The sequence below is a fragment of the Salvia miltiorrhiza genome, chromosome 6, assembly GCF_028751815.1.
Source record: "Salvia miltiorrhiza cultivar Shanhuang (shh) chromosome 6, IMPLAD_Smil_shh, whole genome shotgun sequence".
In the NCBI taxonomy this organism is placed as follows: Eukaryota; Viridiplantae; Streptophyta; class Magnoliopsida; order Lamiales; family Lamiaceae; genus Salvia; species Salvia miltiorrhiza.
The window spans coordinates 21,775,296-21,789,545 of record NC_080392.1 but is presented as its reverse complement, the minus strand read 5'-3'; the positions used below and the strand labels follow the sequence as shown (position 1 = coordinate 21,789,545).

At 38.9% G+C, this 14,250-nt stretch overlaps 1 long non-coding RNA gene across 1 annotated transcript; it reads right to left on the bottom strand.

Annotated features, from left to right (window-relative positions):
• Positions 1-7,965: 7,965 nt before the first annotated feature.
• On the bottom strand, positions 7,966-13,646 carry LOC130987487 (uncharacterized). The gene is made up of 2 exons (XR_009089773.1): positions 13,194-13,646; positions 7,966-8,262 (listed from the first exon to the last, which is right to left on the bottom strand). It is a non-coding gene; the product is annotated as an uncharacterized LOC130987487 (long non-coding RNA).
• Between the last annotated feature and the right edge of the window lie 604 nt (positions 13,647-14,250).

Genomic DNA, 14,250 nt, shown 5'->3' with positions numbered 1-14,250 from the left:
TAAGAGAGAGAAATTTCACACCTATCTCTTCACGTGCTGCCGTCACCGCCGAAGACCGGCGAAGGTCCGGCGCGATCCGTCCCTCACGGAAGTTGCGGCTGCTGCCTGAGATCGGCGAGAGTAGCCGCCGTTGCTGCTGCTCCGGAGTGGGCGAGGAACGGCAGAGCATCACTCCCGGCGATCTGTCGAAGCCTCCACCATAAGTTGTTGTTGCTGCTGCACGGCGGTTGCAGGCACCATCAGCCGATCTGCAGCAGGCGACTATCCTCCGGCTCCGGCTCCATAGCCGATCTGCATCAGGTGATCTGCAGCGGGTGTAAGTTGACTATCGGATTTCACCTCCGATTCCCAATCACCGGCGACCGGACTGTTACCACAGCCACCCGGCGTTAGCCTCTCTATGCTTAAGGAATATGCAGTTCTTTGCTGAGATCGCCGGCACGCCGTCGAACGTCCACCAACTGATGCCGCCAACGTCGCCGATCAATCCACCGACGCCAACGATACAAATCAACCAACAACAGCCGATAATGGTTGATAAGGCAGGGCTGAATCTGCCGCAAGTTTCCAATAATTTCTCTACTCAACGTCATAGCCATGGAGAATGTCACGACAAAGAGAAATTTGATGTTGAATCTTCAAAGGGTGTGGCTGAGGAATCTACGCCGACGTCTTTTGCTGGTAGAACTTCTGGAAATTCACAGGATCATAAAATCACTACATCCAATACTAACGTTTCGGATTTGATCAAGGGAGACAATACTAAGAAGGCCTCGGCGACGGAGTTTCACCGGCCGAGCACCACTTCTTTTGCTTCACTTCTGAGGAGACCCCGACAAATTGAACGTACACCGGATGTGCTTGTTCATCGATTCACTTCACTGCAACCGGATTTCTCTGGTGAAATACCCACGCTTAGGGTCCCAAAAGAGCATCTGCTGCCCAAAATAAATCAATTTGAGCATGCTTTAATTGGTCGTCTTCTACTGAGGAAAGGAGAGAAGCCGCGTCTTCTCACTGATCTTAAACGTGATCTTCAGGTGGCTTGGAATATTGACAAGGATTGGCAAATCATCCCCATGGGAAAGAGCTTCTACACTATTAAATTTAATACCGCTGAAGACAAGGCGTTCGTTCAGAAAAGCACTTCTTGGGAGTTACCTTTCGGAACCATGCGTTTACGCGAATGGGTAAGATTCTTCGACCCCTATAAAGAAATTTCCTCACTTTGTGAAGTTTGGATGCGCATTTATTTTTTGCCCTTAGAATTTTGGACTCTGGATGTTATTACGGGTATTGGAAGGGCGATGGGATCGCCTATTAAAGTTGATGGAGCTTCTGCACGTGGTGCTGCTGGACATTATGCTCGAATTTTGTTGGAAATTGATATCTCGCGTCCTCTTCCGGAGGCTTTGCTGGTTGACGGGGAAGAACGTTCCTTTCACGTCGAATTTGAATTCGAACAACTCCCGGCCTTCTGCTCTAAGTGTAAGATCACTGGACATTCTATTGATAACTGCAATAAAATGAAGAACAAATCCAGCGAGGACAGCAGGAATGGGAAGGCCAAAGATATGTCGCTGGGTAAAGACAAGGAAATAATTAATAAGGGAGCTGCCAAGGAGGTTAGGGCACCTAACTGGAAGCCAAAATCTTGGGACCAGAATAGGACTGCCCAACCTCACAGACCTCAGATTATCACTGAAAATCAGTTTGGGGTTTTGGAACAGGTGGCTGTCGAAGAAGAGCAGATTCTAAATCAGTTGGGGGTTTTGGAACAGGTTGCTGTTGAAGAAGAGCAGATTCAGACACCGCGGGAAACAAAGAACCACAATCAGTCGTTTGCTTTAACTGATCGGAATGTTGATTTTGAGGATGTCAATGGAGATAGATTGACGTCGGGTCCGGATATCTTACAGGCGATCACTGTGCCGGTTACGGAAGAGATAGATTCGGGAGAGGAGTCTGATGGGCAGTCGAATGATGGCAAGACACGGGCTGAAGCAGATTCACAACAGATCGTCATTTACGAAAGTTCGGTCAATCGGGATAAAAATTGTGAGAAACAGGAAAGGATGATGGAAAGCGCTATCAAAGCTCAGCGGATAGTGGAAACTTTCAGGAATTGTGAGGCGGAGGCGCAGGTGAAAAAAAGGGGGAGACCGCCGAAAGATTTAGCGGCAAAGAATCCGATTATTCGTGGGGAAGATAGTATCAAGAGTCGTCTCCGGAAGTCGGTGGAGCAACAACCTCACCAGCAACCTAATCAACAGGCCGAAGATTTCATCAAAAATAAACTTTACAAAGCTTGGGAAGCAGGAGATAAACCTAGAGATTTCATTATTACGTCTGGGAGCTCGAAGAATGATACAGCCCTGAATAATGTGGCAACCAAGAGTTGGGCAGCTGAAGTGGAATCGGGTGAAAACCCGAACACGAATTCTCAGTCTTTATGATGAATGTCCTCGTATGGAATGTCCGGGGCCTTACGGACGAGTCCAAACGAGTTTTAAAGGAGCATTGCGACTCCTTCTCCCCTGTTATTGTTGGGATTATTGAGCCTAAGACGAATCTCAAGAAGACTTACTCTAGATTTTGGCGTTCTCTGAATCTTATTCCTTGTTTTCAAAATTCAAGAAACAACATGAGTTCGAATATTTGGGTTTTTTCTCATCCTTCTGTTACTCATGATGTCATTTTCTCCTCCGAGCAGGTGGTTATCATGAACTGCAGATGGTCGACGTGGAATTTTAAAATCACGGTGGTGCATGGCGTTAACACGTATGCTGGCAGACGGCGCTTGTGGTTGGATCTTCTGGATCATATTGATGGTAATGTTGTCTTTATTGGCGATTTTAATGCGGTGAAAGGCGCCCATGAAAGAAGTAGTGACTGTATGCCTAACTCTACTGCTTGTGCGGAGTTCTGTGATTTCATTGAAGCCACCGGTTTCATTGAGGCACCTACGGTTGGTCTGCAGTACACGTGGTCTGGTCGTAGATTTATGCCTACCCATGTGGAGTCTCGTCTGGATAGAGCGATTTATGCTGATTCTTTTGCAAATCTCTGGAGTTCGGTTTTTGTTCAAGCTCTGCCACGTATTACCTCGGATCATTCTCCGCTTGTCTTCATTGCATGGTGGATGTTCCTCCTCGCCATCGTTTCTTTAAGTTCCTTAACATGTGGACCTTACATCCGGATTTTCTCCATACAGTGGAAGGGTCCTGGCAGATGGATACCGAGATTGGCTGCCCGATTTTTAAAGTTATGCATAAATTAAAGCGTCTTCGGCAGGTTCTTCGCGCGTGGAATCGGAATGTTTTTGGAAATGTTGATTCTTGTATCATGAATACTCAACAAGAGCTTTTGGAGATTCAAAATCAGATTGCCAGGGATGGTTACACGGAGGATCTCTTTGATAAAGAAGTGGAAGCCCAAGCTAAGATCAACGTTGTGCTTTCCAGGCAGAGCTCGCTTTTACAGCAAAAAAGCCGGGTGTCTTGGCTTCAAGATGGAGACAGGAACACGAAATTCTTTCATGCGATGCTTAGGTTTCGTCGTAAACCTCACATCGTTTCTCACATGGAGATCAATGGAGATATGAATTACGATCAGAAGGTTATTGGGGATCATATCGTGGATTTTTTCTCTTCTTTGTTTTCGACTAGCACTCAAACTAATACTGATATTGCGGCGGTAGAGGCGGTTATTGAGGAAATGGTCGAAGATCGTTATAATAATTTGCTCATTCGTTTACCGGATGAAGATGAAATTTCTGCTGCGGTTTTTCAGATGAAGCCGAACAGCTCGCCGGGCCCAGATGGTTTCTCGGGTAAGTTCTTTCAGCATTGTTGGTCGATTATTAAAGTGGATATTTGGTGTGCTGTTCAAGCCTTTTTCCGGAATTCTTATCTTCCTCAAGGCTGCAATTCTAATACCTTGGTGTTGATACCTAAGAAAGGTGTCGTCAATTCGGTCTCGGATCTGAGACCGATTGTTCTGTCCAACTTTCTTTACAAGATTATTACTAAGGTGTTGGCGTCTAGACTGAGCCAGGTTGCTGCTGTTTATGTTTCCCGTCATCAGTTTGGTTTTATTAGCGGCCGTTCAATTCACGATTGTATTCTGATTGGGTCGGAAGGCGTGAACTGTATGCATCGTACGAGCCGTGGTCAAAACATGGCTTGCAAGATTGACATCAAAAAAGCCTTTGATACTCTTAGCTGGAATTTCCTGCTTAACGTCCTTCGTGTTGCTGGCTATGATTCAAAGTTCATTAGTTGGATTGAAATTCTGCTTCATTCGGCTAGGATTTCTATTCTGTACAATGGTCAGCTTAAAGGTTATTTTGCGAGGGGTGTTCGTCAGGGCGATCCTCTTTCTCCGATTCTTTTTGGAATCGCCGAGGATGTTCTTGGTAGGCTCTTTGCAAATTGTGTTAGCGCGGGCACCCTTACCCCGATGCAAATGAGACAGGGAATTAATTTTCCCACTCATCTTTTATATGCGGATGATATTCTGGTTTTCTGTCACGCCACGGTCACGAACGCTCATACCATTCAGAAAATTCTAGAATATTATAGTCAAATTTCTGATCAAATTGTGAGCCCGGATAAGTCGCAGATTTTTTTTACTAGCAAAGTTCCTTCTCAGACGTGCAGGGCTATACGGAGCATTTTGAGATTTTCTCAGGGCAACTTTCCGATTACTTACCTTGGGGTTCCTATCTTTAAGGGTCGTGTGCATGCCTCCTATCTTCGACCGATACATGATCGTGTGATCAACAAGTTCGCGAGATGGAAGGGATTACATTTGTCGATGGCTGGGAGGATTTGCCTGATCAGGTCGATTATCCAAAGCTCCCTGACGCACTCCATGATGGTTTATAGATGGCCGACTGCTCTTATTAAGGAGCTCGATGCGTGCTGCCGTAATTTCCTATGGACTGGCAACATCAAGCAGACGCCATCCTGTTCTGTGAGTTGGAAGAGGGTCTGCTCGATTAAGGAGGAGGGCGGTCTCGGGGTAAGGTCGTTCGAGTCCATGAACAAGAGCTATCTCATGAAAATGGCGTGGAAGGTGGTTGGTGGGCGTGAGTTCGGATATGATTTGATTAGAGATAGATATCTCGATCGCTTTGGGCGTAGTAAATCTCTGGTGGCTGCTTCTTCTATCTGGATGAGCTTACGTGAGGAAATTGATGGTTTGGTTGCGGATTCGTACTCGTATATTGGTGACGGCGCTTATACTTCGTTCTGGTATGACGACTGGCTTGGGTATAATCTCATGAATAAATGCGGAATCCCGCATTTCATGCTTACGTTTCTTTCTCAATCGGTGGCTGATTATTTCTACGATGGGGTCTGGCATTTCACGCAAGCCTTTGTTAATGCTTTTCCTGAGATAGTGTGTGATATCTTACTCACTCCTCTTGGTACTGAGGGAGATGTGCGTTTCTGGAAACCCTCGTTGCAAGGGAATGTCACTACTGCGCTGGCCTTCAACAAGCATTGTCATCATTTTCCGAAGGTGTCTTGGGGTTCTTGGCTTTGGGAATCTTTTATTCCAATTCAACGTTCTTTGATATGTTGGCGTCTTCTTCATAATAGAGTGCCAACTTATGATCGCCTTATCCGCTACGGTATGATCACGCCTAATGTCTGTTTTATTTGCTTAAAAGGAAGTGAGTCTCAAGATCACCTTTTCTGGAATTGTGAGCGTGTGAAGAATATTTGGGCTACGTTTCTTGGGTGGTTTAATTTCACGAAAGGGTTGCAAGAGAATGATATTCATAGCTTTTTGGTGGCAGCTTGGCAGTATAAACTTAGTCCCCTCACCGGTAATTTCTGGAAAGCGGGTATCATCACGGTCATCTGGGCCATATGGATGCAGAGAAACAATTGTATCTTTGATAATCAAAAGTTCGAAGCAAGCCGTGTCATCCACACGGTGAAAGTTGCTTTCAAAGAGATTGATGATAACTTTGCTAAATTAGGCTACATGTGGAATTCTTGGTCGGATTATCTGATTCTCAGGGCAGTGGGTGTTACTACAAGGAGTGCTCCTCCTCCGGAGTTTGTGGAGGTGCATTGGTGGCCACCGGTGGCGCCATGGATCAAAGTGAATACTGATGGCTCGGCGATGGGAGCTCCGGGCACTATTGCTGCAGGTGGGGTGTTTAGAGATAACTGGAATGTGGTGCGTGGTTGTTTTCACTTCAAAGGTGGCTCGGGTTTTGCCTTTGAAGCGGAACTCCTGGCTGTTATCTCGGCGATTCAAATTGCTCACAATCGTGGTTGGCACAAGCTTTGGATTGAATCCGATTCCAACTACGTGATATCCATTCTTAATTCTCGTTCTTTGAATGTGCCTTGGCGTTTTAAGGCGACGTGGAATAGGATTTTAAAGATGTTAGATGCTTTCTCGCTGCAGGTCTCTCACATCTTTAGAGAAGGAAACAAGGCGGCAGATTTAATGGCTAACCAACAACGTTCAGAAGGGTGGTGGCCGCACGAGATTGAGGAGATTAGGGCTGCGGTTCGCCTTGACATGGCTTCGCATAGCCATCTGCGTCAGAAACGGTAGTTGGGGCTGATGGGTGGTTGTTTGGTTCGGCTTTTTCTTGGTTTTGTTGGCGTGTGTATGGGGAGATCTTGGTTTGGGTCTTTCTTCGAACACTTGGCAGGCGTTTGGATTAAGATGGGTGCTCTTGATGCTCAGTTGATTCTTGCGCTGATGGAGGCGTGGGTTTTGAGGCGGTGGATGGAGTTGAGCTTGTGCTGCCCTGGTTTGGTGAGGGATGGAGTGTCGGTAGAGTCCTTCCGGGTTTGGGTGCGCTCGGCTCGGGGACGCTACTGGTCGGACTCTGTTGGTTTTTGTCTCTGTTTATCGTGGACGTTTTCTTTAGGGGATTCAGATGATTTTTTCGTTGATCCTTCCGCTCTTCCTTACTTTCGTCTTGTGTTTAGACGAGTACTCTTTTTCCTTTTCACGGTTTTTCCCACTGGGTTTTCCGTGAAAAGGTTTTAATGAGGCTCGGCCCTTAGTCTGCTCCTTCTGTGCTTTCAAGGGTTTTTTTTAGTTTTTCCTTTTCTTTTCTTTATATAAAATCGTCATTTAATATTCGTGAAAATCTAAACTACAAGATATAAAAGTTGATAATTTTCCATAACAAGTATAAAATAAGTTTTGCAATATTTTAAAAAATAAAAATAAACAAACAAACAAATAAACGTATTTAAAGGGTGCAAGCCCGATAATAAATGGGCCGGACTGACCTGAGATTTGAGGTCATGCCCAATATAGTCAAAGATTATTTTCTTGTATAAAATACAGGTAGTAGAAAGAATTAAACTATGATAAATTCTATAAAGAAAAGACAATTTCTAAACTACAACTAATATACGTGTAAAAAATCTGTAGAAAAAGCTAGAAGGGTGATCTGGATCACACGTTAATTCGATTCCAAATTTCCACCACATATGTATTCCAATTTTATGATCAACAAATACATGTACATGTATCCAAGTTAATGATATATTTATTAATTTAAAATAACCGTATATATAATAGTATTATATAAAAAAGTTCCAACAATTAACACAATCTACTCTATCTTCTAAACAACGTTGCCGTAATTCACGAAGTAGTTTAACATATATAAGTCCTGCATAGATCTTTTATTAGTAGAAAACCTATAGTCAGTACTTATTGGTATTTTCAGTAAAATAGAAAAATACTTCAAATTAAGCAATCCACCCAAGAGTGATTACTTTACGTGATAAAATACATGATTGAATATTTTTTATAATCAAGAATAAGATTTTTTCAATCTCATCACTTTAATGAGATATGAATTAAGCTAAGGGGGGTGTATTAGTTCAAGACTTTAATAGATTTCTGCAGACTTTTAAAGTCTGGGTGTATTAGTTCAAGACTTTTAAAAGTCTATGAAAATATTGGTGTATTCGTTCAAGACTTTTAAAAGTCTATATAAATCTGGTTGTATTCGTTCAAGACTTTTAAAAGTCCATGAAAATCTAGGTGTATTTAAAAATCTACGGAATTTATCATTGGACTGATTTCCATGAATTTCATTCAAAAAATACACATGAACAAATCTGAGCTCGGACCACGAGAATTCACAAATCCGATAAAACCCCGCGCTCGCTGGGTGCCAGCGTCCGCGGCCAAGAAGCCAGCGGCCGCTGGACCCCAGCGCCCGTTGCAACGATTCCAGCGATTGCTGGAGCACCACGGCCGCTGCATCAACCAAACAACAGCTCCATGAATTAAACAGCAGCTCCATTAATTAAACCAACGGCCGCCAAAATGGACTAGAGAATGTATGTAATTGATTGTGATGAGCCGCCAAAATGGACTAGAGAATTTGCATGCGTGTATAGTAAAGATGAGATGGCAGAAAAGTTATCAACACATTTACTGACTTCCCTTTTCCTTCTTAAATAATCATAATAATTTGACGGTAGAATGTAGAGTATAAGAGCAGCGGCCGTTGGACCCTAGCGGTCGCTGGGTCTCCCGCGCTCGCTGGAACCCAGCGGTCGTTGGGTATCCAGCGCTCGTTCAATTCCCGCGCTCGCTGGGTTTGTGGATTTCAAGTCCGAAAATATCATGCCAAATTCTTGTGAATTCATTAAAAATCCGACCAAGAATTCATTCAAAATCATGAAGATTCTGTGAGAATTCTATAGACTTTTAAAATCCACGGACTTTTAAAATCTACATAAATCTTGAACTAATACACCCCCTAAATTAACTTAAGGTGTGTTCTCTTTGATGAAATGGTGTGGAATATATATATTTTCCCTCCTTTTTCACTCTTTTCACACGTTTTCTTAGTTGGAAAATTTTCTTCAGATATGAAGAAAATTTTTCCCGAATAGTCCATTTTTCCACCTTTTCACTCCAATTCATGATAAAATTATCACAATTATAAGTGTGATAATATTTTCCCATATTATCTTTTACCCTCAAAATATATACTTCCTCCGTCCCACCATAAATGAGGCAGTTATTTTGGGCACGAGATTATAGAAGTTGATGTTTAGTGTATTAAATTTATTTAATTATATGTGTAATTAAAGGTTTTTAAAAAAATAAATCAAAAATAATTTCAAAAATAAGGAATGAGTAGTAATTAGGGTGATTAAGAAAAATAAGGGTGTAATTAATTTTATTAATAGAGTCTTATAATTCCCTAATTTTTACCAAAAAATGAAACGACTCACTTTCGTTGGGACGACCCAAAAAAGAATACGACTCACTTTCGGTCGGACAGAGGAAGTACAATTTATCTCATCTTCTCTCTCTCCCTCTCTCACTCTCTCTCTCTCGGGAATGGATCCTCTGCTGTGCACAGCATCATGCTGTGCACAAAAACAAGAAGAAAATAAATACATAACTTAAAAAAAATACAAAAAAGAAATACAAAATACACTCCATTTACCTTGTTTTTGTGCACAGCATGATGCTGTGCACAGCAGAGGATCCATTCCCCTCTCTCTCTCTCTCTCTATAATATTTTCATATATTTTTCCACCAAAGAAAACATGAGATAAAAAGTGTGGAGACCAGATAAATTTTTTTTATCTTTTCTTTTCCCTTCTTTTTAATGATACACTTACAACCAAAAAGAACACATTCTAATTGGTATAAATAATCAACAACCTTGAATATCTATAAATTTAAATCCATTAAAATAAATAAAAGATATATTAACTTTATTATTTTTATATATCAAAGCTAATTTTAAAAAATAAACATCCCCTTAGTATTAAAACACACACACACACACACATCCCATCAGAGCAAGAAATACTGATGTTAACAAAGCAATACTTCAAAGCAATTCCAAAATTAAGAAAGATAGAAGATATATTGATTTACCGAATAGATGGTTTAATTAAGAGCAAAAAAGAACTGATTATGCGCTAAAAAACTACTTAATTATAGAACCTTGAGTTCCCAATAATAATACAGAAAACACCTTAATTCACCAAACTACAAGTAAATTTTTAAAAGTGATGTCCAAAATTTAAAATGGATTATATATATATATATATATATATATATATATATATATATATATATAGGGTTGGGTTCATATGGATCCCTATGCTTATAATAGATCCGTAGATACAAATCTAGACCACACATTTATGACATGTGGCGCATCAAGATGGTGACACGTGGCAAGACATTTCAAGGCAAAATCTGGAGAGGGGTAAAATTGGAATGTAATTTTCGAAATTTAAAAATTTAAAAAAAAAATTAGATTTTCTCAAAATAGGTATATTTTAGATACATAAAGTTTCATACGAGAATGCATGAACTTTCATATAAAAATGCATAAGATTTCATATAAAAATGCATAAGATTTCACCCCACCCCAACCCCACCCCCCACACCCCTGAACCCCACCCCACCTCCACCCACCCCCTACCCCCCACCCCCCACCCACCCCACCACCCCCCCCCCCCTCAAAAAAAAATTATTTTTTTAAAAACTGATTTTCTGACCACTGACCCACCCCTACCCCCCACCCCCCCACCCCCCTCCAAAAAAAATAATTTTTTATTTTTTTAAAAACTGATTTTCTGACCACTGACCCACCCCTACCCCCCACCCCCCCAACCCCCACCAATTTTTTTTTATTTTCTCAAAAACTGATTTTCTGACCCCCCCACCCACCCACCCCCCCACCCCACCCCCCAAATTTTTTTTTTTGGAAAACTGATTTTTACATAAAAAAAATTACATGTTTTACATGCATATACTTTCGCACAGAAATGCATATACTTTCACACAAAAATGCATATACTTTCACACAAAAATGCATTACATTTTTTGAAAAAATATAATTTTTTTTGGGCTGGAGGGTGGGTGGGGGGTTAGCGGTCAGAAAATCAGTTTAAAAAAAATTTGGGGGGGTGGGTGGGTGGGGGGTGCCGGGGGGGTGGGTCAGCGACTCAACAATCAGAAAATTAGTTTTGAAAAAAAAAATTGGGGGGGGGGGGGGGGGTGGGTGGGGGGTCAGTGGTCAGAAAATCAGTTTTAAAAAAAAAATTGGGTGGAGGGGTGGGGGTGGGGGGTGGGGGTAGGGGTGGGGGTGGGGGTGGGGCAAGGGTGGGGTGGCGAAAATACCAGATTTATTAAAATGAAATGCATTTTTTGATTAATTTAATGCATTTTTATGTAAAATCTTTATGCACTTTTGTTTGATTTTATATGCATGTGAAACATGACTATTTTGGGGGGTGGTAATGGGGAGGGTTGGGGGTGGTGTGGGGTGGGTTGGGGGGTGGTGCGGGGTGGGATGGTGAAAATACCAAAACTGTAAAAATCAAATGCATTTTTCTGTTCAAAGTCATGCATTTCATGTGAAAACTTTATGCATCTTCGTGGGAAACTATATGCATCTAAAATATATCTATTTTGAGAAAAACTAAAAAAAGTATATTTTTTTTAATTATTAAATCCGAAAATTACATTCCAATTTTACCCATCTCCAGATTTTGCCTTGAAATGCCTTTATGCATCTTGATGCGCCACATGTCATAAATGTGTGGTCTAGATTTGGATCTACGGATCTATTATAAGCATTGGGATCTATATGATCCTATTCCTATATATATATATATATATATATATATAGGCTAAGGTTCAATGAAGAAGGCCTAAATGTAAGAAAGAAGAGAGAAGTAATCTCATCCGTTAATCTTATCTAATCTAACGGACATGATTTATTCACGTCATGTTCAACGGATTTTTCTGTTGAACGTATGGGGGTTCGAACCCCAGAACCCCCAAAAATATTGTATATGTTCACGAATGTTCAACGAAAAAATCTGTTGAACATGGCGTGAATAAATCATGTCCATTAGATTATATAAGATCAACGGATGAGATTTCTTCTCTCTTCTCTCTTACATTTAGGCCCTTTTCATTGAACCTAACCCTATATATATATATATATATATATATATATATATATATATTGTGATTTGTTTTGCAATTAACCCTAATTACTATCCTATATGATTTGTTTATGAATTACATCGATATCAATTTTCACCAATTCCTTAATTTATACTAGCATTTGCATCCCCTGCAATGCACGAGAAAATATTTTTTATTTTTATATTTATATAAAAAATAATATTAATGTAATTATCATACTCATAAATATAATAAAATTTATTTTTAACTAAATATATTAGAATTGAATATTAAAAAATAAAAAAATTACAATTATAAAATTTGATATTATGAAAAGCCAAAAAAATAAGCAAAAAAAATACTAATAGAAAAGAATTAATAATACATTTTTTTTCAAAAAATTAGAGAGGAGAGAGAAATTTATAAAATTTTAATATTTAAACAAATTTAATTTGTACATTTTAAATCATATATTTACATAAAATATATCAAATTAAAGCTCTTATCGTGATCTTTAATTTGATATGCATATTAAATATTTTACAATTAATCGAATTTTACAATTTAAAAAAATGAAAAAATTAATGGAAATATGTAAATGGAATATTAAAAATTAATGGTTGTTTCCTAAAAAAAAGTTAATGGCAGTTATCTACACATAATTAAATGTGCATGCGAAAATTTACAAATATTAATTTGAGTTTGAACTTTTGACTTTAATTTTTCTATTATTCACATGATTGCCACCTAAATCAATTTGAAATCAATTTCAAATTGAAAACTCCCTTTTTTTTAATATAGTATAGATAGATGACTTTAATTAATTAACCAAAACATGCTTAAATTTAATTCAAACATATGTGCCTAAAAGGGATAGAGTTTTTATTATGAACTAAAGAGGGAAACAAAAACACTAATTAAATCCCCAAATACAAGTAATTAAAAGTAAGTGATTAAATATACGTGAAAAAAGCTTAGGGAAAGAACACTAGTTATTCAACAATTCAAAAAATAATAAACTCATTTGAAAGTTGTAGAAAAACAAAAGAGGGGGAGAGTTGAATTAGGGTTTCTAAAATCGGGAACATTTTGCCCTATTTCCCAAAGGTTAGAAGCTGCAGCTTAATAGCTTATATAGGGTTTCATGAAAGCCTTCAAGAATCAAGATCTTCATTTCAAAAATATCTAAGGATAAAAAAAAACTATTAAACATAAAATAAAATAAAACTTACCTTGATTAGTGACATCATGATCCGTCGCAGATAGACATAGATCAGGAAAGAAAATGACAAAAATTGGCTGACAGAAGATGAGAGAGCACAAATCTAATCATACACAAAGATTATTTAAATCACAATTCTTCATTAATGATACACATTGTGCATACTTAGTTGTGCTCTCTATCTTCTGTCAACGCGACTTCAAGAAAATCAGTAAACCCTGCGCATCCAAACAGGGCCTTTATGTAATTGTGCCTGCAAACAAGGAAACAATATGAACACAAATATTTTGTTCTAGAATTTGAAGATTAAAAGGGTTCGGTAAAATCTTGAATGAACATGTTTCCAAAGTGGCCCATTTTATTGGTAGAGATAATTATGACCGAAAGCAGTTTTTTTAAGAAGAAGAAGAAGAAGAAGAAAACAGATACTATTTGAAAAGAAGGGCTAGTTTGTTTATGACCTATTCACAATTGTATGGATGAGAGGAGAGGGTTTTCTAGGTGGGACCCAAATCTCATGGTTAAATAGCAACAGTTATTTAGATTTTTTATTTTTGATTGTGACATTTATATTGTATGCGACATGTTTTTGAAGCAATTGCATGCACACATCACTAACTTCCGATAATATAGATTTTATTTACAGTGACATCAAAGACCTAATTAATGCGTACAAGTATACGCCCATTCGTGCGATGCACGATGGACATCGAAATTAAGAGGTATCCAGATTAAAAAAATTTAAGGAGGTTGGTAAATTTTAAATAAAAATATCCTTAAAGTTTATGAAAAATATTTTAATACACATTCTTCATAAAGTAGGGGATTCAAATATTATATGAAAATTTATTCACATGCCTAGTTTACATATGGATTGGTTATTGTGAAAATTATGTTTTTCGTAAGAATGTGAGAATACTGTATTGAATTTATAAAGTTAATGCATTTAAAAATATATATATTACCAAAAAAATTATTGTTAAATTAAATAAATATAAATCATATGTTCAATTCTACTTTTTTTACAGGAAAAATAAATTACAAATCTATGAATTTATCTTTTTTTT